This window comes from Notamacropus eugenii, chromosome 1 (genome assembly GCF_028372415.1).
Source record: "Notamacropus eugenii isolate mMacEug1 chromosome 1, mMacEug1.pri_v2, whole genome shotgun sequence".
Lineage (NCBI taxonomy): Eukaryota > Metazoa > Chordata > Mammalia > Diprotodontia > Macropodidae > Notamacropus > Notamacropus eugenii.
In genome coordinates, this window is record NC_092872.1 from 188,716,765 (window position 1) to 188,744,659 (window position 27,895).

The 27,895-nt window shown below is 34.8% G+C and overlaps 1 protein-coding gene and 1 pseudogene across 7 annotated transcripts in view; both read left to right on the top strand.

Annotated features, from left to right (window-relative positions):
• SHOC2 (SHOC2 leucine rich repeat scaffold protein) overlaps nucleotides 1–27,895 on the top strand; it is a 185,762-nt gene that overhangs the window by 10,341 nt on the left and 147,526 nt on the right. The gene's annotated exons all lie outside the window — the stretch shown is intronic.
• LOC140512888 (ran-specific GTPase-activating protein pseudogene) lies at nucleotides 27,037–27,842 on the top strand (annotated as a pseudogene).

Sequence of the window (27,895 nt, forward strand, 5' to 3'; positions counted from 1 at the left end):
TTTGCTTCTTTGATAAGTTTGCAAAGGAATTTTGCAATTGAAAATATTCATCTTCAATGATGAGACTAAATGGTACAGATATTTCTACAAAAAAATTCAACAAATGTTAAGTGTCCCTTCTATTCAGTGCACAGTACTAGATAATAGCTACAAAAAGGCAAGAATGAGGCATCCCCTATCATCAAGGAGTATTCAAAGTGCCAAAGAAATATCAAATATTATTCATAGAACTTTTGAAAGAGAACTCAAAGACTGTGTAGTCCAACATTTACCTGAAAAATTCTCTTCTGTTTTGTATACAAAAGGCCATTCTGCTTTTCCTTGAAGACTTCTAGTAAAGTGATTCATCCCTTTATAAAGCAGACCATTCCACTTTTGTGTTACTAGTCATTGAGAAGTTTTTCTTTAAAATTCAACCCTAAATTCTTTGTAAAATCCACCTGTTGCACCTAGTTCTGATCCCAGAACACATATAAATTCTCTTCCACATAATAGCATTCGAATGATAACTACCATGTCCCTGGAATCTTCTCTAATTGTCTTCGGTTATTTAATTTGTCATATGACATGGAGTCAAGTCTCTTAGCTTTCTTGGCTGTTTTTTTCTTGATGTTCCAGCTTAACAGTGTTCTTTCTAAATTCTGTTACCTGGTTATGAACTGAATATATATTCTGGATGTCTAACTAGGGCAGAGGACAGCATGAATTTTCTTCTTATTCCTGAAAGCTATACACTGTTAGTGTTTTAGCTGCCATGTAACTCGTGGCTTGTAGTGAGTCCATTAAAATTCTCAGATCTTTTTGAGAGAAACTGTGTTCTATCCATATATATATATATATATATATATATATATATACACATATATATACACACACACATATATATATATATATATATCTTGTGCTTATGAATTTAAGTTTTAAATTCTGTATAAAACTGCATTTATCCCTATTAATATTTCATCATATCATTTTGACTCAATATTCTAGTTTTTCTGTGTAGTTTTGAATTCTCAGTTTGTCATCCACTTTATTAGTTTTCTCTTAGGCTTATTTGGAATAAATCTGCAAATTAGAAAGCATGCTATTTATGTTTTTAGTCAGATATTGATAAAAGTGTTTAAGAGGACAAGGTCACACATAAATAGATCCCTGGAGTGTTCCTCTGGAGGCCTCAGGTGGACATCAAACTTAATGACTGTTCTTTTGGGGGAAGCTATTGAATCAGTTCCAAAATCCCCTAATTTTGCTGTCATCTTGATCACCTACTTGATTCCTTACCTCCTTTTTTTCTCCACCTAACATTTTGCTGAAATCTAGGGAAACTTATCTGTCATTTTAGAAACTTTGTCCTTAGATGAATACCACCATTGCTTCTGGAAAGGTGGTATTGTTGATTAACTTGCTTAATGGATCATTGTACTTTTCCTGTGATTCCCTAGACCAGTAGTCTTGTCTCTTATATTAGTTGTCTCCCCCTATTAGAATGTGGGCTTCTGGAAGGCAGGAGCTCTCTCACTTTTGTATTTATTTCCTCAGTGCTTAGTGTACTGTACCTGGTACATATATGTTTCATTCAAAGAAATAAGGATAGGACAGAATGGCTTGTTTGTTTTATTGGTAGCTTTTTCTTTTATATAACAATCTTTTTTTTTTTTTTTAAACCGTGCCTCTCCTTGCCCTACTCAGTGAGCATTCCTTGGTATCCAAGATTTCTGAACAATTCAGCAATACTACCCAATACACAAACTGTGTTGGAATTCATATACAGAATTTTGTACTCATAGTCCCTTTCTTCTTCCAAAAATGGAAGATGGTACCTTTCTTTTCTCGTGTCTTCTCAGGGGCCAAGTTTAATGATTATAACTATGCAATGTTCACTTCTGTGCTTTACATTTACATTGCTGTAGTTAGTGTGTATATTGTTCTGTTTTACTCTATTAATTCCTATGTTGCTCTGAATTTTTCACATTCATAATTTTTTAGTACATTAATAATTCCATTACATTTATATATCCTAAGTTATTTAGGTATTTTGCAGTCAATAGTTATCACTTTGTTTCCAGCTCTTTGTGTTGATAGGAGTATTTGGTATGTACATGGAACCCTTTTTTCCTTTTTTTGACGTCTTTGGGGCATATGCATGTCAGGAAGATGTCTAAATTGTAAGGTATGATATTTTAATGTCTTTTTTAAAAGTATAATTCCAAAATATTTTCCATATGATTGAACAGTTTTCTGGCTCTGCCAGCAGTGTATCAGTATGCCTGTCTTTCCTAACACCCTTGTAACATCAGCCAGTTCCATCTTTTGTCATCTTCATTTGAAAGTCCATGTGGCATAGGGGATAGAGAGCTGACCAAAAAGCTGAAAAACTTGAGTTCAAGTCTTACTACTCATGTATTCCCAGTTTGTGATCCTGGGCAAATCACAGAACCTCTTAGTGCTCCACGTAATTTCTTTAAGTCATTAAATGGTTGCAGAGAAGATGCTGACCTTCACTGGTAGAGGTAATTTCCCACTTAGTCATTCCCTATGCCATTGGGATCACAGTTCTGGCCCCTATCTTTCTCTTTGTTCTCAATTTGCTGGGAGTTAAAACTTCAGAAAAAAAAAGAGAAAAATATGGTTCCTGACCCCTCACCATTTATTGGAAGAGATAACAACCAGGTATGAACAGACAAGCTATAAACAGGATAAATAGGAAGTAATTATAAGTGGGGAGGCACTAGAATTAAAAGGTTCTGAGAAAGATTTCCTGTGGAAGATAGAATTTAGCTGGGACTTGTTTTATTTTGCATTTTTAAATGATTTTTAGTAATTTTGCATATGGTGGTTTTTCTTTGGGAGAACTCTTTGACTACTTAGTAAATGTCTCTTTGGTGCTTAGCTTAAAACTGCACTAAAATTTTTGGGGAATCATTGTATATTTATGTTAATTCTCCATTGGATATATAAAGATATTTCTTCATTTGACAGTTTTCATTCTTATCCTAGGTACACTCATTTTGTTCATGCAAAAAGTTTGACACAATTTCATGTGATGGAAATTATTTTATCTTTTGTGACCTACTCTATTTCTTTTTTAGTTAAAAATTCTTCTCCTAGCCATATTTGTGAAAGGTATTTCTATCCACTCCCCCACCCACCACCTCCCATGCCCTTCTTTATTGGTGTTGTGAACTTTTATATTTCACTTGCTTATACATTTAGAGCTTTCTTGTGGTGTGTGATATAAGATGCCAGTCTTTAAAACTTTTTTACCAAACTGCTTAGTTTCCTACAAGTTCTTGTCAAAGTCCTTCTCTAAGCAGCATATGCTCTTGGGTTTATTAAACACGTTGTGTTTATGATTTTTGCCTATCTAGTCTGTCCCACTGACCTTACTTTTCTGTTTTTTAACCAGTTCTGAGCACTTTAGATTAACTGCTGATTTATTATATAGTTTAAGGTCTGTAAATGCTATTTTTCCTTCATTCCTGTTTTTCTCCTATTATTTCCCTTGAGATTTTAGACTTTTGATCCTTCAACTGAATCTTGTTATTATTTGTCTAGCTTTGTAATGTATAATCACTTGGTAGTTGTTAAAGAGCTAAATCTTTAAATTTATTTCAGTAGTGTTCTCATTCATATATTTATCAACATAGGGCAATCATGAGAAATAAATATTCCTCCCTTTAAATTTTTCATTAAAAATATTTTAATTACATATATATTCTTTGAGTATGTATTGGCAGACCAACTTCTAGATATTTTTCTGCATTTTATAGTCTTAAATGAGATTTCTTATTCTATTGTTTCCTCTTGGTTTTGGATATCATTATATAAAATGCTGACTTTTGGGGATTTATTTTCCATCCTCTTTGTTCGACTCTGGATCCAATATGTTTTGTGTCTGTATTGTCTGTCCCAGATATGCATAATGATGGACAAGTTCAATAGGTTGTCCATCTAAATGCAGGTAAGCTGGGCAATAAGCATTGTTCATCCATTTGACTTTTCCTGTGTGAAAGAAATACCAGACTTGTATGAGTACGTAATGTTAATAGAATAGGAGTATCTTCCCTGGCAGGCTATGGAGCCTGAGTCACATGGAGCTCAGACTGGGAGGAGCTTGGCCAAGGAGGGAGGGAGGGAGGGAGGGAGAGAGAGAGGGAGGGAGGGAAGGAGGGAGAGGGAGGGAGGGAGAGAGAGAGAGAGAAAGAGAGAGAGAGGGAGAGAGGGAGGCAGAGAGAGAGAGGGAGGGAGGGAGGCAGAGAGAGAGAGGGAGGGAGGGAGGGAGGCAGAGAGAGAGAGAGAGAGAAAGAGAAAGAGAAAGTTTTGCTTTTGAAGAAGAGAAAAATATTTTTTGATTTATTCTGGAAATATGCATGCAAATTCCTAGTGGCTGCTGTGGGTATTGCCCTGGCATTACAGCGTAATTACAGATCTCTTCCAGGAGGCTGTGTGGTGTTTCAGGACTTAAGGCAGTCAGCACAATTTCATATGTGAATAAGAGAACCTGGACGATCTTAACATCAACGGAAATTCTTCTTTTTCTTGAACTCAGCAGTTGACCTTCTCTGTCACATTAGTGAACACCTTTGGTGAGAGAGCTACATTATTTTTGAGAAATTACAGAGTGATTTTAGCGATCCCAAGTTTCCTGTGAAGACAAAGGCTTATTTTTATTTAATACCAGAATCATATACATTGAATCTAGTAAGCTCTGTAAGAATTACAGATGGATAGAAAGTGGACTTGTCACAGGAGAGGGTATGCTTTCTTTTCCAGATGTTCACTAACCATCTTTTTAATATATATATATTTTTTAGAGAATTCTGTCAGGAGCACACAGGGTGTCCCCAAAGCTATGAAAGCTAATATTTAAGCTTTTAAAGCTAAAATTAAGACTTTCAGGACACTCAGTATTTATAATAATGTATATATTTGTTTTCTCCCCATTTGTAAATTTTTTGAAAAGGATTGTTTCATACTTTACATTTTTATCCTCCATGCTTGGTATAGTGTTAGTAGGGAATAAATGTCTTGATTGTTGATTGAGTAGAAGGACCTGAAATTCACAGGCAGTATGTTCACATACTCTCCTGGCTTACTTTGGGGATCACTTCCCTGCTAGCCATTTTTATTCTCTTTCCAGTGCAAAAGTAATTTTCTTTGTAAGAAAAAATAGACTCAAAATAACAATTGAACAAATGTGCTTTCTTTTTTGTCAGTCATTATCATTTCATCCATCCGAAGCAGCATTAGATTTTCTTTATTCTATGCTTTTGATTGATTCTGCTGTTTTTCCTCATTATAGATAAAAAAAAGCCAACAAAACCCTTATTTTTTTCTTGTTAGCTTTAGCACCTTCTGAGCTTTAGTACTCCTGATATGCTTACATACTGTGCTCATTGTATTTGCCTTTACTTCTATCTTCTTTATATTTTTTTTTCTAATAAGAAGTGAATTCCCTGTGTATTCACATGCGCAACTATCCTCTCCACATACTCTCCTATCTTTAATCTCTCTCTGCTGGCTTCTGTCCTGTTTCTGAAAATATATCCATGTCTCTCCCATCCTTAAAAAAAAAATCCTCATTTGATCCTACTGTCCTGCTAGCTGTTGTCCTATTTCTTCCTCATTGTGGCTAACCTCCTTGAAAAAGCTATCTATATTCATTCTTATTCTTTTCTAAATGATCTGCAGATCTGTTTTTCAGTCTGAGATCATCCAACTGAAACTACTTGTCCAAAGTCACCAGTGCTCATTTAATTACCTGATCTATTGGCCCTTTATCAGTCCTCCTCTTAATTGACTTCAGCATTTGACACTGTTAACCACCTTTCTGCTTTGTATTCTCTTCTTTCAAGGTTTTCATGCTCTCTCCTAGTAGTACTTACTCCTACCTGTTTGATTTCTCCCCCTCTGTATCTTTTGCTGGTTCTTCATCCATTTCGCTCCCTCTACCTCTTAAATGCCTTGAATTGGATATCCTCTAGGCATCTCAAATTCAATGTGGCCAAACCTCATCTTTTCCCCCAAATTTCCCCCTTTCTAAAGTTTCTTATTACTTATTTCAGGGTTAGTCTCTATTCCTTTCTCTCACTCACACCGTACAGCTAACCTGTTGCCAAATCCTGTTGTTCCTACCTTCACAACTGCTCTCATATGTCCCTTTTTCTTGCCCAGCCACAACCCTAATTCAGGCTCTCAGCAGCTTTCACCGATACTATTATAGTAGGCTTTTTTCATAAAATTTTATTGATGTATTTGGTTTCTTAGATCATCATAGTTATTACAAGTATCACTTCCCCACCCCCTCCAAGAGAGCCATCCTGTATGATAATATAGTGAAAACTGTATTTTTTTAGGAGAGGAAAAAAATCTGCACAACTGATTGATCCATTAAAAAAGTCTGAGAACATATCTAATGTGTAACACTTGTGGATTTCCCACCTCTATATAGGGGCATTTTGAGGGTGTTTTCTTATAACTTTTTATTTGACTCTTGCTTGATCTTCAGTTTTGTTACATTTTTACTTTTGATTTTTTTTTGAGTGTTGTGGGTTTTTTTTTTAATGCACAGTATTGTAGTTACTGTGTATGTAGTTTCTTTTTGGCTCTACTTCACTCTGCATCAGTTCATGTAGATGTTTACATGATTCTCTGCATTCATTACATACTTCATTTCTTACAGCATAGTAATATTCCATTACATTCATGTGCCATGATTTTTGTCGTTCCTAAATTGATGGGCATCTGCATTGTTTCCACTTCTTCATTATTATATAAAAAAATGTTGCTATAAATATTTTGAGTAATAGAATCTCTGGTTCGAAAGGTCGATTTTTGGCTGCTATTTGCATAATTCTAAATTGCCTTATCGTTCCACAACTCCACCATCATTATTGCCATTATTGGTCATTTTTGTCTGTTTGCAGGGTGTGAGGTGAAACCTCAAAAGGATTTGCATTTCTCTTATTAATGATTTGGAGCTTTTTTTTCCATGTGCTTGTGAATACTTAGTAAAATTCTTTTGAGAACTGTTTGTTCATATCTTTTGACCATTTATCTGTTGGGGGAATGACTTATTCTTAAGCATGTTTACTAATTGCTTATATGCCTTTGGTACCTTATCAAAGAAACTTATGTATTTTTTTTTTCCTTTTCATCCACCTCTCTTCATATCTTAGTTGCATTAATTTTGTCTGTGCAGAAGCTTTTCAGTTTTAGGTAAATCAAAGTTATTTTATCTTTTGTAATTGCCTTTGGTTAAGAATACATCTATTCATAGCTGCAAGAGGTATCTGTTTACCTTGGATTTTTATAATACCTTTAATATTAAGATTGTATATTCATTTGAGTGTATCATGGAATATTACGTAAGGTGTTGATCTGTACCTGATTTCTGCCAGACTACTTTTCAGTTTTCTCAGCAGTTTTGAGTACTGTTGTTTTTTATTCTCTTTTCTGTTTCACTGATCTGTGTCTCTGTTTTTTAACTAATCCTAGATGGTTTTGATGACTGCTGCTTTATAATGTAGTCTGAAGTCTAGAAGTGTCATTCTCCCTTCATCCCTACTTCTCTTCATCATTTCCCTAGATTTTTTAATTTTTCTAAATGAATTTAATTATTTTATCAAGTTCTTTAAAGTGTCCTTTTATAAATTGGATTGGTATAGCATTACACATGTAAATTGATTTTGATAATATTGTTATTTTTATTAGCATAGCCTATCCATTAATGCCGCATTTTCCTCTAGCTATTTAAATTGTCTTTTGTTTTTTTAAGGAGCACCTTGTAATTGAATCCATACAAGTCTTGTGTGCTTTGTTTGGTATGCTGGTTTCCAGATATTTTATACATTTTGTAGTTACTTGAAATTGAATTTCTCTATTTTTGCAATTTTTATTTTGTTATTGTTATACAGAAATGCTGTTGATTTTTGAGGATTTATTTTGTAGCCTGCAGCTTTGCTGTAACTATTAATTGTCTCAGTTAGCATCTGGTTGGTTTCCTAGGGTTGTTTTTTTGTTTTTTTGGGCATTGGGGTTAAGTGACTTGCCAAGGGTCAGGCAACTAGTGGGTGTCTGAGGTGGGATTTGAACTCAGGTCCCCCTGACTCCAGAGCAGGTGCTCTATTTACTGCACAACCTAGCTGCCCCTAGGATTTTCCATGTAAACCATCATGTCAGCAAATAGGAATAGTTTTTAATCTCTTCTTCATGTTTACGCTGAGTTCTTTCTCATATTATTACTGTTGATAGCATTTTGGCATCCTTGCTGCACTCCTGTATTTATCGAAAAAGGTCCCCATTGTATTCGATACTTGCTTTTGGTTTTTAATAGATGCTTTTTAAATTTAAAAAAAAATTCCTCTGTGCACTTTGTAGAGGTGACTTTTTTTTTTATAGCAAGAGTGCTGTACTCTATCAAAGCCTTTTTTTTTTTGGAAATCTGTTAAGATGATGATGTGGTTTTGGATGTTTGAGGTTTTGATATGATTTTATTTTTAATGTCAAACTATCTTTGTATCCCCGGAATAAATCACATTGTTTATAATGAAAGATTTCTTGGAAAAATCTTTGTAGTCTATTTGATAGGATTTCATTAAGAAATTTTTTTGACTAAATATTTATTATTGATATTATTGGCCTTTGGTTTTCTGTTTTAGCTTTCCTTGGTTTCGGTTATTAGAACTATGTTTGTCTCAAAATAATTCTGGTAGGGTGCTTTCTTTCTCAGTTTTTAAAACAGTTTGTGAAGTATGGGTATCAATTGCTGTTTTAAAAGTTTGATTCACTTTCTGTGAATCTATCAGGACCAGTAGATCTCCCCAGTCTTCCCAGAACTCCTTCCCTCCGCCCACTTTGGCAGTTTCTTTATAGTTAGATCGATTGAGCTATTTAAGATCTCGATTTGGTCTTCTTACTATTCTTTTTTTTACTTTGTTTGGCTTTGCTCTGATTTCTTCTTGCTCATTTGCTCATTATCATTTTGATTTTCTGCTCTATGTTTTTGAATCAATTAGCTCAGAGTTTACCAGTTTTATTAAGTATTTTCAGAGAACCAACTTGTAGTTTTATCATTTTTATATTTTTGTTTTCAATTTATCTATTTCCCTTCTAATTGTTAATATTTTCTTATTTGTGCTTATTGTAGATTATTAGTTATTATTATTAGTTGGCTTTCTAATTTTAAAATGCATATGCAGTTCATTAATTCTCTTTTCTGTTTTTTAATGTGTGTTTATAAGGATATTATTTTTTCCGTGAGATCTGCTTTAACTGTAGCTCAGAAATTTTGGTATGCTATTTCATCATTATAATTTTCTTTTAAATAGTTACTAATTCTTTCGATGATATTTTCTTTGATCTGCTTATTATTTTGGATTTTATTGTTTAGTCTCCATTTGGATGAACCAAATACTATTTTTATAATGTTATAATTTGTAAAAATTTTATCAACTTCTTCATTTCTTTGAAATATCTCTCTGCCCCAGTTGATGGTCTTTGTTAAAACTTCATGTGATGCTAAGAAATATATGTATTCTTTTTCTGTTTCATTTAGAAAACATCATAAGTCTTTTAATTCTTATTCTCCTGGAATTTGTTCAGTTCCGTATTTTCCCTTTTGTTTATCTTTCCTATCCAAAACTGAGAAAGGGATATTGAAATTTCCTGCCACTACTATGTTACTGTCTGTCTTGTAGTTCAAATAATCTTTCTGTTTTCAAGTTGAATGCTAAGGTATTTGGAGTGTATAAGTTTATTATTGATATGAGTTTGTTATCTATGGTTCCTTTCAGGATCAGATAGTTTCCTTATTTATTCCTTTTTATGTGTTGAATGTTTGTTTTTGCTTTGTAAGATAGCACTATTACAACTCCTTTTTTTTGGGTTAATTTCATGCGTAGTAAGTTTTTCCTCACATCTCCTCAGTTTTATTTTGTATATTTCTTTGTTTTTTAAAATTTTTTTTTTAAGCAACAGGTTGTAGGTTTTTTCCTTATTCTTATTTTCTTTTGTGGCAGTCTTTTTTATTTTATTGAATTGTTTAGTATATCCACATTTAAAGTGATGAGAATTCGGTCTATTTTTTTCTCTATCTGCTTGTAATTTTAGTTATGATTTTTTTTCTCTCTTCTACTGTAAACACAATACTATATTCTTCCAACTATTTTACCTCAATTTTACCTCAATAGTTTTAAAAACGTCCCTGTACTCCTTGGCTTTCTTTCTTTCACCTCTGATCTCCTTCTCTTGTTTGTTACTTCTTTCCATTTTGGGTTTTGATTTTTTCTTTTTCTCTATTTTATATGTTTATGTACTTCTTTCTTTCCCCTTTTTTCCTCTCAGTATGTCAGGTAGATTCCTCCTTTTCCCCTTCAGCTAGTCTCATTCAGTAGATTTTTATATTATTTTTGGTGTCCCGTTCCAAAAATGATTTCTTTCACTATCTTCATTATCCATCTTTTTTTTTTTTTTCCATCTCCTCTAGAACCCCATTCTCTGATCTATGGCCTCTACAATTTTTTTGGTGTCTCATTTTTCTCTGTATTTTTCATGCAATAAGGTTCCTAAGTATCCATTCTGGATCTCCCCTCTAGGTGGTTTCTGCTACTGTTTTGTGGAGCTTGCCTCATGGATTTTTCCATGAACAATGCCAATTATTCTAGATGTCAGAGAGAACACTGTCCCAACACAGGGACTCACACTAACTGTGGTCCCTGATTATATTGCCCAGCACTGATCTACACCGTTCCTCTGATTAGCTTTTGCCTCAAAATCTCCTCCCTTGGTTCACATTCTTCTCATGTGCTATTTGTCCCAAGAGCTGCAACTCTCCTCCTAGGTAGGAAGAGTAGACTTTTCAAGTATCTAATCTCCTAGGCCAATTAATCTCCCTTCTGAGACCATCTTGCTTCATCTATAGGAGCATTCATCAATAGAACTCTCTCCCACCATCAAAGCAAGATCTCCTTTCCTCACCCTGTTTTCATTCCTTCTGTCCTTCTCCTCACCTATTCCCTTGTATTATCTTTTTGAGACCACAGGGTCACCTTCCCCCCGCCCCAACCCCCCCCCCCCCCCCACACCAGGCACATCACATACTCTCTTTCCCTTTACTCCCCTCCTCCCTTTCATTTGCCGTCCCATTTTACCACCAAAAGAAAAATTCACCTGTAATTAAGATGTCACCGGTTTTGTATATTGTGTCCCAGGTCCACCTCTTAATTGTTATTACCATGGGACTTCCGCCTTCACCCCTGTCCCCTCGTGTACATTTAGAAAGTAGTTTTTTTATTCATTTCCCTGCTGTCATTCTGTTGCTATTTCTGTCTTTTGGCTGTTACATTTATTCATTCTGCCTACATTTCTGTTGTTTGAAGAGTTTAAGAAGCAAATGCTTTCTTCAGGTCAGGTTTTCTTTCTAAACATGTTTCAAATGCCTCTATTATTGAACTTCCATCATTTTCCTTTGTGGTTAAACTCAGATTTGTAGAGTAAGTTGCTCTGGGCTGCATCTTTTTTTCTTCAACATTTTTATTTAAAGTTTTGAATTTCAAATGCTATTCTTCCTTTCCCTTCCCTTCTCCCTGAGATGGTAAACAATTAGATATAGGTTATATTTGTGCAATTATGTAAGATATTTCCATAGTAGTCATTTTGTACAAGAAGACTCAAATAAAAGAAAAAAAGGAAGAGAAAGTGAAAAATAGTATGCTTCAGTCTGTCTTCAGTCAAGATAAGTTGTTTCTCAGGAGGCGATTGTATGCTGCATCATTAGTCCTTTGGAATTGTCTTTGATCACTGTATTCCTGAGAATGGCAAAGTCATTCACAGTTCTTCGTTGTAAAAGATTGCTGTTACGTTGTATGATGTTTTCCTGGTTCTACTCCACTCAGCATCGGTTCTTGTAAGTCTTTCCCAGTTTTTTGAAATCTGTCTGCTTGTCATTTCTTATAGCACAGTAACATTCCATTACGATCATATACTACAGCTTGTCTAACCATTCCCCACTAGATGATTATCCCTTTGATTTCCAATTCTTGGCCACCACAAAAAGAGCTGCTATAAATGTTTTTGTACAGATAGGTTCTTTCCCCTTTTTTGGGATGTCTTTGGGATATAGACCTAGCAGTGATGTTATTGCTGAATCAAAGGGTATGCATAGTTTTTTATCCCTTTGGGCATCATTCCAAATTGCTCTCCAGAATGGTTGGATCAGTTTACAACTCCACCAACACTGCATTAGTGTGCCAGTTTTCCCATATCTACTCCGATATCCAACATTTTTCTTTTTTGTCATATTAGTCATTTTTATAGGTGTGAGGTAGAACCTCAGAGTTTATTTGCATTTCTCTGATCAATAGTGATTTAGAGCATTTTTCATATGACTATAGATAGCTTTGATTTCTTTGTCTGAAAACTGCCAGTTCATATCCTTTGACCATTTATCAATTGGGGAATGACTGGTATTTTTATAAATTTAACTCAGTGCTCTATGTATTTGAGATATGTCTTTATCAGAGATACTTATCGCAGAATTCTCCCTCTCCCCAATTTTCTTCTTTCCTTATAATTTTGGTTACATTGATGTTGTTTGTGCAAAGACTTTTAAATTTTATATAATCAAAATTATCTGTGTTACATTTTGTAAGGCTCTCTATATATTCTTTGGTCCTGATTCTTCCCTTATCCATAAATCTGACAGACATACTATTTATTCCATGCTCTCTTAAACTGCTTTTGGTATCATTCTTTATGAGTAAATCATGTACCCATTTTGACCTTACTTTGTTATACAGTAAGATGTTGGTCTATACCTAGTTTATGCCATACTGTTTTCCAGTTTTCCCAGTAGTTTTTGTCAAATTATGAGTTTTTGTTCCAAAAGCTTGGATCTTTGGATTTATCATATACTAGATTATTGTGGTCATTTACTATAATGTAATTTGTACCTAATACCAGTTCTCTTCTTAGCTAGTACTAGGTTTCTGGGCTGAGTCTTGAGCTCCAATCCTCTTTGCAGCACATTATTACATTCTTTCCTACAGCTTCTAGTGGGTACAGAATAGTATTGTATTATTTGAATTTCCTTTTCTTTTTATTTGGAGGTCTTTCCCCGATCACTTACAGAACTTGTTTCTTAAGTGAATTATTAAATTGAACTACAGTGTCTTGGTGATTGCAACCTTGTGTTTTTTTTTTACCCCTAGAGATTGTGAATGAATTATTTCAATTGTTTTCGAACCCAGAAGTTGTGGACATTTCTCTTCTATTATTTCCTGCATTATAGTGTTAAGATTCTTTGGACTTATAATTTTCTTCTGGGAGACCTATGATCCATAGGTTGCTCTAGGCATTCTGACCTTGAGATCAGTATGTTTAATTTGCAGAGTGAGCATATTTTCTTTTAATATTATTGTTTTTTGCTTTTCTTCTAGGTTGTCTTTCACGTCTTTATATTTATAATCCCAGTCTACTGTTCTCTCTTTGTTGCTTTGGTGAGACTGTGTCACAGATTCTAGTTTTTCTCTTTTTTCCTCTATTTTTGCTATGCATGCCATAAATTTGACTCTCAGAATTCTCATTTCTCTTTTGAACCACTTGAGAACAATTTCACAGTGTTCTTTGTCTCATCAAATATTGGATCAGTTTCCTTTTTCAGGAGTATTTATTCATAGATGCCTAAATTCATTTATTAGATCTGAAGGCCATATTTCCTTCTGTTTGTTAATGCCTTTCCTGTTTATCTACTTATGTTCAAAGTCTTTGAGTTTTCTTTTTCCTGAGATCTTTGGTAATTTCAGTCTTTTTCCCCACCTTGATTTTCCTCTATTCACTTTCTGACTGTCCTCTCTATTGATGATTTCCTCGGGGTAAGGATCTCAAAGTGTCTCAACTTACTCCCAGTCCCAGCAGTAAAGTTTGCTAGTCTTGGTTTCTGCCTCAGGTGGCTTTTGGATGGTCAGAACTGACTCTAGCTGGATGCTGTAGTCTTTCTCTTAGGCTTGGTAGAGTGCTGTATATCCTTCCAATCCTCTCCCAACTTGCCGCATCCCATACACATGGTGTTCTGTCCATTTTTTTAGTTCTCTGGCCACCTGACTTCAGCAGTTCCTTGGTGTGCTGGTGTTATGGGGTTGTCTGTCCCATCACTAGCAGTTCAGAGAGCTACCTTGTTGGGCCTGTGAAGCAGTTCATGGGGCTATCTGTCCATTTTGGCACTGTCTATTCCAGCATTAACAGTTTAGAGCTTTTCCCTATTGATGCTATGGGGTTGTCTATCCCGGGACGGGCAGTTTAAAGATTTTCATTTCTGGAGCTGTGGGATTGTGGCCCCCAGCAGGCTTTTGTGCCTGAAGAACTGTGACCACATTGTCTGTTGTGCCCATGCAAATTTCAATAGCCTGGATGGAGCCAGCGTCTCCAATAGCACTGGAAGGAAGGAAGCTGGATAGAGGTTTAGGGATGGATTGTGTTCTAAGCTCTTTTTAGATTCCTGGCTCTTCCCGTGTGGCTTTGCTGACAGTAGTATGGGAGGTGGAGGATGAGTGCAGAGTGAGTTTATGGTCAGTGAGCTAGATTATGGATTTTTTTTTCATCTTTTTTTTTTTTTTCTGGGTGTCATAGACTGTGGAGATAAGTTACTTTGTCCTTGGTGTGAAATTTCTATTTTGTAAAGGTTTGAAAGATTATGGTGATCAGAGAAAATGTCATGTGACCCATGCAGTACAGATCATATATACAGAAAGAGGAAATAAATAAGTACCTGAAAAAGTCAGTTAAACAGGAATTATTAAGCACTTACTTACTGTGTGCCTGACACTGTGTTAAGTGCTAAAGCTACAAAGAAAGGCAAAAAGGAAATGCATTCTAATGAAGGAAACACCATGAAATTAATTAAGTACATAAAAGATATATACAGAATAGATGAAAAGCAGTATCAGGGGGAAAAGGCACTAGGTGAACAGGGAAATACTTCCTAAAGAAGATGAGATTCTTGAAGGAAGCTAGGGAAACCAAAAGACAAAGGTGAGGTAACAGAACATTCCATGAATGAGGGACAACCTGCGAAAAGTCACAGAGGCAAATAATTTTATTCCTCATCCTTTCCAGCTTAAAGACTTTTTAATGTTTTTTTTTATTTATGCAAAGCGATTCTAGAATTAGAACTCAGGAAGATGGAAACTGGGTCCCAAATCTATTTGTATATCCATCTTTATTCAAAGTTGCCTGTGTGTAAAAGATATTCTAATCTATGAAAAAGAGAACTCATTTAATTTATATCAACTTTTCTGTGTTATTTTGTATAGCCCAAGTTTTTAGAGTTTTTTTCTTTGTACCTTAAAAGTTTCCTTTTATCAAAATTTTATTGCCTCATAATTCTGTGACTGTATATAGATAGAGAAAAGACCTGGTTAATTATTAGAATTAGTTATCAAAGTGAAATAATGATTTATTTAGTGCTCTTTTATAATTGAGATACTCTTGGAACTGAAAGCCCTTCATAACCCGGTTCCTTTCTATCTTTCCAGTGTTCTTACACTTTGTTCCCATCCACTCTTCCTCTCATTGTACTCTGAGATCCAGTGACAGTGACCTCCTTGCTGTACTTGTCCCATGCATTTTCACTGGTTGTTCACATACACACTTTCCTCATTTCTATCTCCTGACTTCCTTCAAGACCCAGCTGAAATTCCACCTACTATAGGAAACCTTTCCTAATTCCACTTATAGCTAGTGCTTTCCCTCTGTTGATGGTCTTCAGTTTATCTTGTCCCTATCTTGTTTGTACATAGTTGTGTGCATCTTGTTTTTCCCCATTAGATTATGAGCTCCTTGAGAGCAGGGACTGAGATCTATATCTCTCTATCTATACATATATACATACATACATGTATGTATGTATACATATTTGTGTGTATGCCAGGTATTTATTTGGCTTTTATTCATATCCTCGCTCTTAGACCAGTGCATGGAACATAGTAGGCACTAAATAAATGCTTGAGGAGTGACTGATTTTAACTTTGGAAAATGGGTCGCTTATATAGCTTATATAGGGTTTTAATAGCAAACTTTTAATCATGTAGGAATATACTTCTCCACTTTGGGAAAGTGTTTTAATATTCTTTAATACTAGAAATATGGCCTACTTTCAGAACACCCACTAGGCAACTGTGGGGACTCAGCAGTAAAAATGGCAGGTAGAACAGTTTTTCCCCGTTCTCCCTTGTCTCTTGTTATGTAATATTCCATAGTAGTACATGAAGAAAACCAACTTTTTTGACAGAGATTCAGACATCTGAGTTATTTTGTACTGTAAACCACTATTCATCTTTAATAAGAAGTTAAATAAATTTGGGGTCTTTGTCTTTATGCAAATAGGATGGACCAAAATGACTTCTCAAGATTTCTTTTAGCTCAGGTTTTTATAACAGTAGTTGAGATAAGCAGTATTGTATAGAATCAAAGATTAGACCAGGTGATAATTGAAGTTATCTTTTATAAAAGACCTACATATTTATTTATGCATTCATTTCTGTATTTATTTTGGTTGGGACCTAGTGATCAGCAGCTGATTTGTAACTAATAGTTTGAGAGTTTCCTGGGACCATTGGAAGATTATATGATTTGTCCATGGTAACACTCTCAGTATGTGTTAAAGGCAGGACTTCAACCCATATCTTTACTCTGAGAACAGCTCTCTTCATGCCTAAGATCTAAAATTTAGAAATTTTTAGCTCATTTCAGAAAATGACTGCTTTTTAGAAATAGAGATAGCCACATACTTGTTGTTATTCAGTTGTTTCAGACATGTCTGACTCTTTGTGACCCCATTTGGGTTTTTTTTTTCTTTTGGCAAAGATACTAGAGTGGTTTGCCATTTCTTTTTCCAACGCATTTTATAGATGAGAAAACTGAGGCATACAGGATTAAGTGACTTGCTTAGGGTCAGACAGCACATCTAGTGTCTGAGACCAGATTTGAACTCGGGAAGATGAATGGTCTTCACTTCAGGTCTGGTGCTGTATCCACTGTGCCACCTAGCTGCCCTGATTCAACTATAAGCTTTTTACTGCAGCAATTTTTATATATGCTATTGTAGCTGAAATTACTGTGGCCGCTGGAACCAGACTTGCCCCTCCAGTGGATCCTTGTTAAAGATTTAAAGTGTATTCATTCCAGTTACAGGACCTTGAAAGAGTTCTGTATTATTTTTTTGTCGCTACCTCCCCAGGTTGGGAGTAGGTAATTTTCATGCCTGCTGCCTCCCTTGGATGTAGTACCTATTTCTCAGGCTTCCTCTCTGGAGTAAAACCCCAATTCCCTGTTCCCTGAATATAGTCATTATGTATTCATTAACTGTAAGGTACTAAAAATGTAGTATTGACCTCCTGCATGAGAACCAGACACAGAAACTTATTGGGAAAGCACTATAATAAAGTCCACTATTATTCATTTTCCATGTAAATAAGATTTAAGAAATATTATATTTCATTTATTTATTTTAAAGATTTTTTCTGTTTTTCTTGCTCCTGGTGATATGTGAGGGAAAATACCAAAATCATCATTCCTTTATTAAGGCCTAACATAAATTTTTACTGACCTCATCCATATAACTATTAAAATGAAAATACTTCAGTTTTAATATTTTTGTGATGGTATACATTTTTAAAAAGGGAAAGTCATATTCCATAAAATGACATTGCATAGTTACCAGTGCTGTCTTTTGCATCTGTCAGATATTCCTCATCCTTTTATGTGGCCAGCTCACTCTCTTTTTATGGTCTTAAACATCTCCATTAAAATCCTTTACTCTGCTAAGTGTTTACTTTTTTGTAATATTTTGCTATGTATGTTATTATATGTTGGTATAACTATCAGAATGTTCCCAATTATACTGGATATAGCAAGGTGGCATGGTGATAAAGTAGCGGATATGGAGTCAGAAAGACCTGACGTCACATTTTGTCTTGAATATTTTTTTTATCTGTATGACAAGTCATATAATCGCTCAGCTTCAATTTTCTCATTTGTAAAATGGAATTAATAATAGTATCTGCCTTTGAAGGGTTATTGTGAGGATCAGATAAAATAATTAGTGCAAAGTGCTTCGTGAACCTTAAAGTATTATATGTATTTTTAAAAAATTTAAACATTTCTTATATCCAAGTCTTGCTTTTAAATATGGGGAAGTCAGGGGGTTAGCTGGAGATATACTAAAAAACAATTAGGGTGGAGAGTCAAAGCTTTGAGTAGTAGGAATTTCCCTAATTGGCCTCTCTTGATTGAAAAACAGCAAAGAGCAGGGTACCTCATGGATCTGAAGGACTTCATATTGACCATTGGCTGAAACAACACGATGATTGTTGTAATGGTTTTTGTTGCAGATTAAATGTGAGGCAAGGGGATAGAGAGGTCAGTGACCAAGAAAAGGTCATACTCCTCTTCCACCTCTCAGGGAAAAGGGAACAGAAGTAATTGAGTACCGTCTGGCCAGCTCAACACTACACATCGCTACCTAACAGTTAACATTTATATGCTAGTACTATTTGTTGCTGTTCAGTTGTTTCAGTCATGTCTGACTCTTCGTGACTCCATTTGGGGTTTTCTTGGCAAAGACACTGGAGTGGTTGGCCATTTCCTTCTCCAGCTCGTTTTGTATATGAAGAAACTGAGGCAAACAAGGTTAAACGACTTGCCCAGGGTCACTAGCTAGTAAATGTCTGAGGCCAGATTTGAACTCAGGAAGGTGAGTCTCCCTGACTTCAGGCCTAGCACTTTATCTTACTGTGTACCATCTAGCTACCCCTACTGCTTACTGTACATGTGCTAGTATATGTATGTGTATAGTGCTAGTACTATATGTGTTACATATTGTTATTATTTTCATCATTATTATGATTGTAACTGTGGGTACAAAATGATAATTGGTCACTAATTCCTTTATGATTAAGCTTTAGGTGACTGATATAAGAAAATTTAAAATTAGGAATAGTTCAGTGATCATACTGATTTTTAACTGTTACATACCATTTTGGATATTCCTGATGTGAAAGTTACCACATTTTGACTCTCTTTTATGATCATAACAGACTTATTGTTAACATGCATGTTGTTTCACTTGGAATTAAATTTGTACTGTAATTTCTATTATTTGTGGCACCAGGTCTTAAAAGAATAACTGTTGGTTGAATGTTTTAAGGTCAGGTGTATTTTCATATAACTCAAAAGTGAAAATTTCTCTACTTTGTGTTGGGATCCAACTTTTGGATTATGATGTGTTCATGTCAGTATGTGATCTTTGGGAGTTGTAGGTTAGTGTTTTACAAGAAATTATACTATGATATTGTGAAGGATTTGTGATGAGTACTTCCTCCACTGCAGAGTGTAATTCATCCATACTTGTTGAAACTGTGTTATCCTTGTGCTATAAATTCCAAGCTTATATCAGTATTTAAAGAGTATGTTATTGCCTAACAGATTTCTCTTTAGTTCAGTTGAGATTTCTGTCCTGGAATCATTTCCTCGGTAAATATAATCCAGAGTTAGTTCTTTTTTTAAGACTCAAATATTTAGCAATTCCTATAAAAACTGAAAGTGGCAGCTTAAGTATGGAAATTTTAAAAAGTACTTTATTATGGGAAGTCTTTATGGAAAAAAACTAAAAACCTGGCCTTATAAAACAAACTCCTTGTGGTGTTACAGTCTAAGTACTGATTGATGAATTTGAGGTACCTTACTATGAGACCACACATCATATTTTTATTTTCACATCCATTATTTGTAGTACATTCATTTGGTTTATACAGTTATGGCTTTTTCTGACAAATAGTTTATAAAGTGAATAATGGAAAGGATTTTTAATCAGACGTAACCGGTGAAGGAATACATATGCTTTGTACAGAAGAAAAATGAAGTAATTAAACATTTTCCCCCAATAAGGTTGAAAGAACATTGGTTCAAACCCTCCTCCCCTTCCCCCAAAACTATTGAATATTTTAAATGAAAACAAGCAGGACAGTGCGTTAATATAGAATACTATAAATACCTGCTGTATGACGCCTAACCTCCTGATTATATTTTTTTTGTTGGATACTCATTGATGTTGGGTAAACCTAGTCTTTGAATCATCACTATTTTATAGAGAGAAAACTGATAGTTAATTTTTTTTTTTAGTTGTGTAGTATGAAAACTATGTAATGTGAAAAGCTTAGCATTCTCTGGCACAAAGGCACTATTAACTTTATCTATACTTCACAGGGAAATGACTTTTAAAAATATTATGTGTCCTAACTGCGTAACAGACATTTTATGGTCAGGTGATTAGATATTCTTCATACAGTAGCTATCTCAGTTACATCAAGGAATTTTGAGTTGTATATGTCTCTTTAAAATGCAGTAACAGAATTATATTTATCATATAATTATTTCCATGTATTTGCTCAGAGACCATCCAAGATAGTTTTACCTGTTGACTTAGATTCAAACTGATTATACAAGAGTTAATATATATTGTCCCAATTATGGTTTATATTGTTGACTGAAGAAAGAAGAATTTTCAGTCCTTTACTCAAAACTTTCTTAGAAAAGTTGCCCAGCCTCCAAATGACATTTGAAATCTTTGAGGTTCATTATTGCTTTCTAATATGGAAAGCAGGTTTCTTGAAAGACCGGATTGTATATTTACTATAATATGAACCAATTTGAATCTTTTCAGCCAGATTTTTTTTTAAAAAAAAAGTTGTTTTAAGGATATTTTACATCTAAGGCTAAGTCTAATGTTTAGCACAGACCATTTCTTTTTTTTCCCCCCCAGAATGCTGTCCTCTCCAACCTTCTTTTAAAAATGTTTCGTATTAGCTCACTACTGCCATTTTCTTTAGGATGACAAGTGCATTGTTTTCCATTTCTGTTAGTGAATACTCTGATCCAGATTTAATTTGCTTGTGTGCCTTTTGTGTTTGACTAATCTTTTTGCTTGACCTGAATTCCAATTAAATCTCAGCCATGTGCTAGCTCTGTGATCCTGGACAAGTCACTTAACCTCCATCAGCTTTAGCTATAGTTATACGTATACATATAAAGATTATACATAATTATACATGTCATAGCATTTTATAAATACTTATTGATTGATTATTATAATCCGGACAATTCTTGGTATAGCCTAAGGAAATAATTAGAAGTAAAGCCAAATGGACTCTTATGTAGAGTTATTTAGCTCTCTATAATTAGAAGACAAAATTATTTTTGTTTTTATGTTTACCTTAATTAAAGGTGCAGGAAATCTTTAGGCCCAACCTGTGAATAATATATGAGAGCAGAAAACTAGAAGTTTGAAACTATGCAACTCCCAGCTGTGTCAAATGCAAATTCATATTGGGTTATTTCTAAAGAAGAGTAAGATTATTTTTCATCTCAGTGTCTTCAGGAAAATCTATTGTGTAGAGTCTCTTTTTCAGCTTATATCACAGAGTGAAGTCTTTTACTTGTAAATTATTTCTTCCCCCTTTTAAAAACAAGATTAGCCTTGAAAGAATCTTGTAATATTATTATATCTCAATGAAATTCAGAGTCAGATAACTGGCGTTTATGCGCTTCCGTGACTATTCAGATGAAACTGTGTCCCTTACTGCTGTGTTCCAGTAGGGACTGGATAATGACGGAAGAAGCATTGTTTTGGAATTAGAGTGTCTGAGTTCTAATTTTGTTTGCTTGCTACCTTACTGCTTGTTTACAAAATGAGGTGATTGATGCTGGTGATCTCCAAGGTACTTTCCAACTAAAAATGCTTTTCATTGACTAAGTATTTAGAGGGTATTGTAGAAGAAAATTCTGGTTACCAACCTACTTGAATTCAGTCATAAAATATTTCTTAATCAATAGAATAAGAATTAAGCATTATATTAAATGATAACTTTAACTATTATGTCTGTTTTGTGTTTCAAAAGAATATGTGGTCTTAAAATCATTAATTTCCAGAAACTTTCTTGTTAATTGCAAAGTGAATCAACTCATTCAGTGAACTCTTAAATGGCTTGCTTTTCCTACGTCCTCATTTCGTCTAGACAAGCTAGGCGTAAATGCAGTATGATTCTTCTACAGTGATATATTTAGTTCTTTGTAGATTATCAGAGGATAATTAAATTTGGCATTATAATTAAGATTATTTATCTAAAACTTGATAGTTCAGTGTTTTAATTTTAAATATTTTTATCATTCATGTTAATAAAGTTTTATTGCTGATAGATATTCAAATAAATTTGTTTTCATATTTGTAAAGTTCAGATCTATTACTTCTAAATTCCTATTCCTGAATTTTCTAATGTGATTTTATATGGTAGCAGATTGGAAAAAAGAAATTCAGGCAGCTCAATATCCAAACTACAGTTAGTTAGTTGGGAAAATACATTTGTCCAGGATAGGGTTTGGTATTTGCATGACCTTTTAAATTTTGATCAGGTAAATTTACTTTGGTGCCGTTTCCTGACCTGGATGACTTTTTCTTCAGAGGACTAATTGGAAAATTGTGAGATGATCAGTATTTCTGGAGCATGTGTTTGAATCCCTCTGTTACTTCAGAGATAATAATAATTAATACTTGCCTATATTTATTTAGTAAGATTTAAGCTCCTTGAAGTCACAGGCTGCCTAATTTTTTCATTTGTATTCCCAGCATCTAGTACAATATATAGTACCCAGTTATTACTTAGTAAGTACATGTTTATTGACTATTATAAAACTTGTATTGGCTTATAAAGAGCTTTTCATGCTTTTTTTCCCCCATCTTCATAATAATGCTGTGAGGTGAGCTGTATAAGTATTATTTCCAAGTCTTCTGTTCTTTCCGTTATATTCTTTGTAAGATAGCTTCTAAGAAATACAGCAAATTTATATTTGTAAAAGAAAGGAAACTACTAAGACATTTTTCTAAGTATAAATTCCTTTGCTTTTGAAAATTTTCTTTTGAGATAAATATTTGGTTTTAATTGTAACATACAATTATTGAGTTATGAAGCTTTTGTTTGGAGTATGGAAAATGGAATGCTAAGACCAAACCTTAACATTCCCAGTTAGTTACGGATTTGGCACTGATATCGTCTTGGTTTCAAGAAAAAAAAGTATGTGCTTTAAAGGAGGTTTAGCCAAAGGAATATCCTTTGCTAAACAATATGTCAGGGATTAGGGTTTGGAAAAATATGATCTTCATAGTTAAGGATAACTAATTTAAAAACAGATATTAGTATTTAGTGTATGGTAGGTAAAAACACCTGTTTCAGGAAGGGGGAAAGGTATAATCATTTATACAGTGCCTACTATGTCCTAGTCACTGTGCAAAGTGTTTTTTACTAGTATTAACTCATTTGACCCTCCCCTCACAACAACTTTGCAAGGTAGTGACTTGTCCAAGGTCACATAGCTACTACATACCTCAGGCTATATTTGAGTTCTATTCTTCTAGTCTTTAGGCCCATCGTTCTGTTCATTTCCCCATCTGCTGTCTCTGTGCTTTCACACAAAATTCTTTCATATTTGCATATGAAAAGGAAAATTAAACTTTGATGCTTAATAAATTGTTATCTTTAATTCCTTTTTTGATTTATTGCATATGTACAGATGTATGTACATATGCATGTACTGACACACTTGTATTCTGAAAGTGAGATTGGGCTTGGGAGTCATGAACGACGTTGAATACAGTCTTGCTTCTGACACTTAGAAGTTGTAACCACAATCAAATCATTTAATCTTTTTGAGCCTAAGTTTTATTATCAGTAAAATGAAGATAATAATACATGTAAGTATGTGCTTTATTGGGTTATTGTGAGGATTAAATAAACATAATCTGTGTAAAACATTTTTTGCAATTCTTAGAGTACTGTATAAATGTCAGCTATTGTCTCATTTTTCTAAAATAAATGTCAATTGTCCTACCATCTTAATGATGTTAATTAGTAGACTTATTAAGAATTATATGTTTGAAAAAGCCAAGGCATCCAGTTGGCAGGTGACCTTGAAACGTTTTTCATACACCTTTTATTCTCTTATTGAACATATTCTTTTTCTTTTGTCTTTGTGCCTTTTCTCTCCACTCATTCTTTGTCACTTGGTTTGGGGTGGCATTGAAAGAAGCAAAGCATTTTTTTCTCCTTTCTTCAGTGTATGACTGAGGGAGCCTAAACTGCTAAAGTACTTGCATAGAATCTTTCGGATTCTTCACTGTGCACCAGCAAAAAGGAGCAATACATATTGCAAAACAGTAGGTAAGGAAAAAATAAGAGTAACGTTCATTGCCAGCTTATGCATATGCATCTTTTTATGAACGATTCCTATTTTAGTGTCCCAAACTAGCAATAAGAAAAAAACTGTTCATATCATTTGGGTGTTGTAGAGTAAAAGAAACAACCCAAGATATTGTGAAATGACCTTCTAGTATGTATTACTTTTTTAAAAAGCATCATTTTAGGTATATTTTAGTATTCTATAAAATCAATAAAATTGTGTATGTAAGGAGGATTTTGTTATCTTTCTATATTTAATTTCTCAGGATCCATGGCCATGGCAATGTCTGGTTTCCAGGTGTTAGGTAATAACTCACAGAATAATCCCAAGGATCCTAGAATCATAGTGCTAGACAATCCTATTGAGACTGAGCAGTGAGATATAAGGATGACATAAGTAACGTTTACCATGCTTGTATTGAATGACTATATTGCTGAAGTTAACCTGTGAGGTCATTACTGGAAATATGCCTTTTTTGTCTGTTGCCCTATAAAGCAAGTGGGCATTGGTCAGTGAGAGGGGAATCCATAGGGGAAGCCATGAGGAATGCATAGGGGAAATCATAGGGGAACCTATTTTGGATTTGGGTAATGCTTAGAGGAATGCATATACCTGCCTCAACTGGCCCCTGTTGAGGCTTGAGGGGATTTAGGGGAGTACCTGTTCCAGTCAATCCCATCGAGACACAAGGTAATTGCTCTCCCTCTTCTCCCAAGCCCCTGTGAGAAAGGTGATTTAGGGAATGCTGTAGGAACCGGTGCTCCCATTATCAGCAACTCCCTTTGAGAAGACCAGACTAGAATAAAGTAAGATTATTAACCCCTTCAAAACTACCTTCCTGTCTGATCAGATCAAGAGTGAACCTATTAGAGGCTAGAGTCTACAAACTCCACTGCCTCCTGCGTGTTATCTGTGAAACAAATTCTTATTTCACAAACTTGTCAGAACAACTTATGAAAAATTTAAACAATCTGTATCAACTAGCACATTGCCTAACTCAGAGGCACTTAGTTAATGATCATTGATTGATAGAACATTGGATCTCTTAGTGTTTAACTTTGAATCCTGTATTACAGTGCATAAGGTAATAATTTTGTGACCTTAATTTTCTGGAACTTACACAATATTGAAATATGAGGAACATGCTAACAATTAAGGAACATGATATAATTTATAAAATTATTAATTTAAGCATCTATTAATTTGGCAAATTTTAATACGCTTCTTTTGATTCTGTCTTGACATTGATAGTGTAATAAAGGTGATAATTTTTTCTCTTTCCGTGGGACATTTAGAATTTTTACAGAGTATTTTCAAGTTCCTTGTGTTTCACTATTTTATAGATTCAGGAATATTAAAGATACAACACAAAATTATTGTTACCTTCTATATCTCTTAGCATGGAATGCATGTTGTCTTTTACTCCTATATGTAAATATAGTCAGTTTATAATTGTGCTGTCTTTTCTGCAAATTGAGAAACTCTATTTGAATCTTGCAAAGACAGTGTGGCAAAGTGAATAGAAAAGGCCTGCCTTGGTGTCAACAAAAACTGGGCACAAGTACTGCTTCTCACACAGTGGCTGTATGACCATGGGCAAAACATACAACCTCAACCCTTTGACTATCTAAGTTGTTCCTCAGTAGATAGAGCATCTGCCCTGGAATTAGGAGGACCTGAGGTCAAATTTGGCCTTAGACACTTAGTAGCTGTGTGACCCTGGTCACAGAGATTTGGATACAACTGAAAATGATTAAACAATAGCAAAAACTTGTAGAGAAAAGTTGTTGACCTGCATTGGAAGAGATAGTTTTCTCTTCCAGGGAGTTCCCTATACTAACGAAATAAAAGATCCAGTCTTTCTTGAGTTCAATTGCTGAGCCAAAATGTGTCATCAAATCAATACTTGCTTATTGGGTACTTTTCTGCTTAGCACCAAGAAGTGTCTTAAGTGTTTCTTTAAATGAATTGCAGTCATAAAATTTTAGAGCTGAAAGGAATTTAGTATCTAGTTTAACTTCATATTATAGGTGATGGCTCTGATGACAGGAAGTAAAATCCCATGATTCCCAAGTGAATATATATTTTTTAATATATCTTGTTGCTTCAATGAATTTATTAGATTTTGTCTTTTAAGCAATGCAGTGCAAAATAGCACAGGATTTGTAGTCAGTGTACCTGGGTTCAAATTCTGACTCTTCCACTTACATTCCCTTGGAGAAGTCAACAATTTAGGCTTCAGTTTCCTCATTTATTTTTATTTTTTAAAATTTTTTTTAAAAAATTATTTATTTTTAGATTTCAAAATTCAATTCCATAAGATTTTGAGTTCCAAATTTTCTCCCCATCTCTCCCCTCCACCCACCCTAAGATATCATGCATTCTGATTACTTCTTTCCTCATATTTACCCTCCCTTCTCTCATCCCCTTCCCCTGTGTTTTCTTGTAGGGCAAGATATATTTCTCTACCCCATTGCCTGTATGTCCTGTATATTTCCCAGGTGCATGTAAAAACAAATTTTAACATTCGTTTTTAAAACTTTGAGTTCCAACTTCTCTCCCTTCCTCCCTCCCCACCCATCTAAGAAGGTAAGCAATTTGATAAAAGTTAACATGTGTAGTCATGCAAAACACTTCCTTAATAGTCATGACTAACTATATTTTCCTCCATTCTGTCCTGTTCCCCATTTATTCTGTTCTGTCTTTTGACCCTGTCCCTCCTCAAGAGTGTTTAATTCTGGAGGCAGAGGCATTGTTGCTGGGGTCAAGGGGCTAGGGGTAGCGCAGGCAGGTGGCTGAGCTGAGGTAAGGGTGGGGCCAGGAGGTGCCAGCTGCAGATGAGGCATGGATGGGACCAACAGATCCACAGAGAATGTGGACAACTCGAACTATAATCTGCAGTTCAAGCCCATCGTGTTTCTTCCTGAGCAGGAGATTAAGATCCTTGAAGAAGATGAAGAGCTCTTTAAGGTGCAGACCAAGCTGTTACAATTTTGCATCTGAGAATGACTTTCCAGAATGGCAAGAGCGAGTGACCGTGATGCGAAGCTGCTGAAACACAAGGAGAAAGGGATGATTTGCCTCCTCATGAGAAGGGACAAAACCCTGAAGACTGTGCCAATCACTACATAACACCAATGAAGGCAATGACAGGGCCTGGATCTGGAGCACACATGCAGAGTTTGTTGATGAAAGTCCTAAGCCTGAACTGCTGCTGGCCATTCGATTCCTAAATGCAGAAAATGTCCAGAAGTTTAAGGCAAAATTTGAAGAATGCAGGAATGAAATAGAAGAAAAAGAAAAGAAAGCAGGAACAGGCAAAGAAAACACCGACAGAGTGGTGAAGTTCTGTGGAGCTGTCAGTGAAGGAGGAGGTGGAGGTGGATAAGAAGGAAAGCAGCCATGAGCCCAAGAGCCCTGAGTCTCCTGAGAAGAGACCAAAGACCAGGACATGTTACTGCAATAAATCATCTCCTGGGCCTTGCCTTCTTTCCTTTTATTTTCATTATTTTTGTTTCACTTATCTATCTTATCTATCTGCTTATTTATTTATTATTTTCTGAGATTTACTTATTTATTTTTAGTTTCCACAAGATTTTGAGTTCCAGATTTT